General features: G+C 45.3%; 1 protein-coding gene across 1 annotated transcript in view; it reads left to right on the forward strand.

Moving 5' to 3' along the window:
* The window catches only part of LOC311327198 (melanoma receptor tyrosine-protein kinase), a 42,569-nt gene that overhangs the window by 20,573 nt on the left and 16,996 nt on the right, over positions 1-5,000 (forward strand). The gene's annotated exons all lie outside the window — the stretch shown is intronic.

Below are 5,000 nucleotides of genomic sequence, written 5' to 3' on the forward strand. Positions count from 1 at the left end.
ACTGAAAGAGAGAAGCAGCTCGAGAAGGAGAGAAGGAGGCAGAGACAGAGAGGAAACCAAGCTGGAGAGGGGAGAAATCTGGAGGACACACACATTTACACACAGAAATATGGCAGCCAGAAGAGGTTCTGCTCTTCATGTTAAATTCTGGGTGTGGGGCCGTTTCAGCCACCTGGTTCATGTTACACAACCACTGATCAGAGAGTATACCACATATTGTGCCTTTAAATATGTTGGTTACCTATGCTTTTAACACGCAAAAGGCAACTTGTTCCAGTTCACAGCTCCACAGAACTTAATAGCATACTGACCATGACCGCTCCTCTGGAAGTGATCTTTGAGGTACGCTGGTGTTCTGTTGTTATGAGCTGCAGTTGAACTGCCCTAACCTCCAGGGGGAGCCAGCACAACCGCTGGAACTGCTTTTTCCCCACATGGTCCCTCGAGGTCAGACCCAGCATCTTTAACGCCATGTTCCCTCCTCCTAGGTTGCTATCTAGGGAGAAACTTAAATAGGTCACAGAGGGTTTGGCAGAGAAGAGCTGACCACCAAGGTCGATGCTAGTCGACTTCAGCTTACCTAGGTTGTGAACCAGACTTTATGTATTCTGTTTTGGCCATATGAAGAGACAACTTATTGTCTATTAGCCAATTCCTGATCTTGTTAAATTCCTAGAGATTAAAATAGATGAGTCAGCATCAGCAAATAAAAACAGATTACCTGTGCAAGCTGACATTGATCATCTATTGATATAGATAAAAAAAATTATAGTGGACCCAAAACACTCCCTTGTGGGAGAGTCTTGGGTCTTGAGAGAGGGCCAACCTAAATCCCTATACTGTACAGTGATGTGTACTGAAATGATCCCCAGTTATAAAGCGGCGCACACTGTCATCGATGGCATCAAGTGGTTTTCAGAATCAGATTTGTTTTGGCCAGGTAGGTTTTCATATACAAGGAATTTTATTTGGACTAGGTGCATAACAATAAGTAGAAAAGGATAGAAACCACGCGCTCAAGCTCTCGATGCTGGGTGATGTTTCGGCCTAGCGGCCTTGTCAAAGTCAAGTCAAGAGGGCAAAGGCTGCTAGGCCTTGAAATGTCTAAATAAATCATCCAGCATCGAGAGCTTGATTGTGCGGTTTCTTTCCTTTTCTAGTGTATTTCACCTGTTACGGGCACGTCTCCAAGACTACGGTGTGCGTTTTCTCAGCATAACATTAAATAAGCAAGATGCAAGAAGAACAGTGCAAATAAATAATAGTGAGAAGGCATCCAAACCTGTATCCAATCCAAACCTATATTGTTATAAATAGTGAACAAAAAACCCTGTGGGACTTCCTTTATTAAGTTCAAAGAAACATATTTAACACCTTCTGAGAGAAAACATTGAAATATGTCCGTTCAAACCAGCAACATGCAGTTTGGTCCAAACCAATGGACGACAGTCTGCACTATGTCTATGCAAAGTCTATGCAAATTCCTAGTACGTTGAAAAGCTGCATGGCAAGAAAACAAATTCTGATTGTGATTCTATGCTTGAGTAATGTGTGATCAACGGCTTTAGAGAGGTCAAAAAAAGGGTTGCACAATGCCTCTTTTTATCCCTATACAACTTATCAGGTCAGGGAGCCAGAGTGGTCATGAAACCATGATCAGGCCTTAAACTAGCCTGATTTATTTAAAAATGTTCATAATTGGTAGTTATTAGGAATTCTAAAACCTTGGCCAGGCAGTAAGGTTTAGAGATAGGCCAATAATTATTATCTTATTACACTCACAGTCATGAAGAAGACACAGCAGCCAAAAGAGGTGTTAGGAGTACTTATGTTTTGTTGGGTATAATCACACAGCCAAGAGAACAAATCATTGGCATGAAATGATGATTACACAATGCATGTGCACGCACACACGCACGCATGCACGCACACACCCACACACACTAATACACACACACACACACACACACACACACACACACATGCACACACACACACACACTAAAGCACAGCACACACTAAAGCAAACAGGAATCTGTGCAGTATGCTGTGGGGAAAACCATCCAAAAACAATAGAGATGAAACCTGTTCTTCTACAAAGCCTGAAATGGAAAGCAATAGAGGAGGGTTGGATGGAGAGATGACAGAAGAAGAGAGTAACAGCATGTAAACAGTAGTAACAGCATGCCACTGTGTCAGAGGTGGCCAACAGGACAACAGTCAAGAGCTTTCACCTCTGGATGGAGTTGCCAGGAAGTCTTTGGGAAGTCGCTCATTCGAGACTGAGATTGAATTCATCATCATGGGTACAAGCATCGACAAGCAGCAGTATCCATCCTCCCTCTCTCTCTCTTTCTCTCTCTCTCTCTCTCGTTCCCTCTCTCCGCTCACACACAGTGAATGAGAGTGGAGCCACATGGAGAAAAGATCAAGTCTCCGGAAAGGGAGTGTGGCGTTCTGACGGCCCCCACAGAGACCTTCCCTCGTCGGAACCTGGGGGAGGGCGGGTGGAGAGGGGGATGAGAGGAGGAGAGGAAATGCAGGGGTGGGGTTTACGGGGAGAGAGGGAACGGGAGGTGGACAAGGCGGCTTAGGATGGGTGGGTGGCGGCAGAGAGAGTGAGGGATGGGAGGAGGGGAGGAGGGAGGGATGGATGAATGAGTGGAATGAAGCAGGGAGAGAGGAAACGAACGTGTTGTCATCACAGGAAGTAAACAGAGAGAGAGGTCAGTCCTACTGGGACAGAGAGAGAGGCGCAGGAGGAGAGGACTGAGAGAGAGAGAAGGGGGGGGAAAGGAAGAGAGGGAGAGGGAGGGAGGGAGGGAGGTGGGAAGGGAGGGAATAGGGGAAGAGACAGAGAGGGAGAATGTGAAGGAGAGGGGATATTAGGGCTTGCCCAAAGGAAGTGAAAACAGCTGTATAACTTCCACAAGGACATTAAACATATTTAAGTTCACTAAATCTGTCAGCTGATTATCTGAGGGAGTAGTCAAACTGAGAGAGAGAGAGAGAGAGAGAGAGAGAGAGAGAGGGAGAGACAGAGAGAGAGAGAGAAGGAGAGAGAAATGGGGCGAGCAAGTATGATGTCCATCCAGATGTTAGGCTGGCCTCCGGTAACATTCGCCAATCGTCTGCCCCCCTGGGCGAGACCAGCCAATTGTAGAGCAGAATGGAGGGTCCTGGGGCTGCAGCTGTGTTGTCCTAATGACTTCAGAGGGGAAGGCGGGCCTTTGGGAACATAAACACAGTAGAACAGACACACACTCAATATACACACACACTCGCACACTCTCAAACACACATGCACACACACACACACACATTACAGGACACTGAGGCCTGGGGACGGGGCAGATGTATACTGAACGAAATTGAAATGTATCCCTCTTCCACCAGCGCTGCTCTGGCTCTGTCTATGACATCTTGCTCCAGGTAATGTGGGCTGAGAATCTATAGAGAACTACTGACACATTTCTATCACTTACAGTAGTACGTCAGTAAACGGTAAAGACAACCTTTTCAGCAATTTTCAGCAATTTCAGCATATTTCCCAGTCTAGAGGCTTTTATTAACAATGTAACACACATCTTTCAAGGTCTCTTTGTGTCTTCTGCCCCCCTATTGTATGATGAATATGGGTCTTGTTAACTGGAGAGTTCATCACTACATGCTGGGAACCCTCTGATCCCTGATAAATTACACAGGGACTCCCTATTCCCTTACCTGCTGCTATCATACACACACACACACACACACACACACACACACACACACACACACACACAGACAACCTGCCCCTGCCCTCTACCCCTCATATACCTCCCGCTGGCTGACTACAGCATCTGACACACATACACACACGCACGCACGCACGCACACACACACACACACACACACACACACACACACACACACACACACACACACACACAGAGCATCTGTCTCCAGAAATCTGCCCCTAAACTCTTCTGCTTGATTAGGCTACTAAATAGCTTGCTCAAGTAGAGATTCAGAATAGAGCCTGTCATTTAGGTGACCCAACCTTGAGGTACATGGAGATGGAGATAGTCATCGTCTATCAGAACAAATCAATCACATTCAATAGAAATAAAGCTCACAAGAAGCTAACACCCTAAACCCAGAGAGAGAGAAGGAGCAAGCCGCTGGTGACTGGAGAACGCTGACGTGTTTAGTACAAGACGGGTGAAAGGTGAGCTATTTAGCGTGGGAGCACCTTCCTGCTCCACTCCCTGCTGACAGACAGGTGGGAAAAAATGGTTAGTTAGTGTAGAAGCTTAATGAATTTAAGGATGGATCCGACAGACGATGGATTTGCTGTTACGGGATTTGGTGTTTTATTGACAAAGCCATCAAACAACACTTCCTCCCAGGTTAACTGCAGTCAACTGATGCGATGATGGATATCACAGTTATATATAACATTTAGACGATGATGTATTGACACAAGTTTGATTGGACAATCAGAAGGTGGTCCGATGATTACGAAAGTCATCTCCATTCCAGGTTGTCCTGTCCTGTGGTCCTGAGCTTAGATCAACATTAGGAGTTTGCTCAAGTGTTCAGCTATCAAGATCAGAGTCCAACTAAACTTGTAACCTCAGCAGAAGCAAGAAAATAGGCCCCAGCCTATGATATTTAATCATGTATGACAATATACAATTTAATACATTATAGCAGGTCATTAAGGACCAAAAACCACAGCATTAGTCAGAGAGTTGGTAAGGTACTATAACGTCTCCTCTCTTTTTCTAAGCAGCTGGTTTGTCCAATTTCTTGTGAAGTTGCTGTCTGATTTTGTTTACACTATAGCCTACAGTATGATAACAGTCAGCACCAACGTTTCCCTCCATGTTTGCTACAGACTTTTTTTTGCCACATCTGGCCTCTTCTAAGAATGTGACACAACATTGAAACATTGCCAAATGCCAAGGTTAAACCTTTCCTCTCCAAGGCTGATACTGCAGGACTAATGCATGCTT

This window comes from Borostomias antarcticus (assembly GCF_949987555.1).
Source record: "Borostomias antarcticus genome assembly, chromosome: 2".
In the NCBI taxonomy this organism is placed as follows: domain Eukaryota; kingdom Metazoa; phylum Chordata; class Actinopteri; order Stomiiformes; family Stomiidae; genus Borostomias; species Borostomias antarcticus.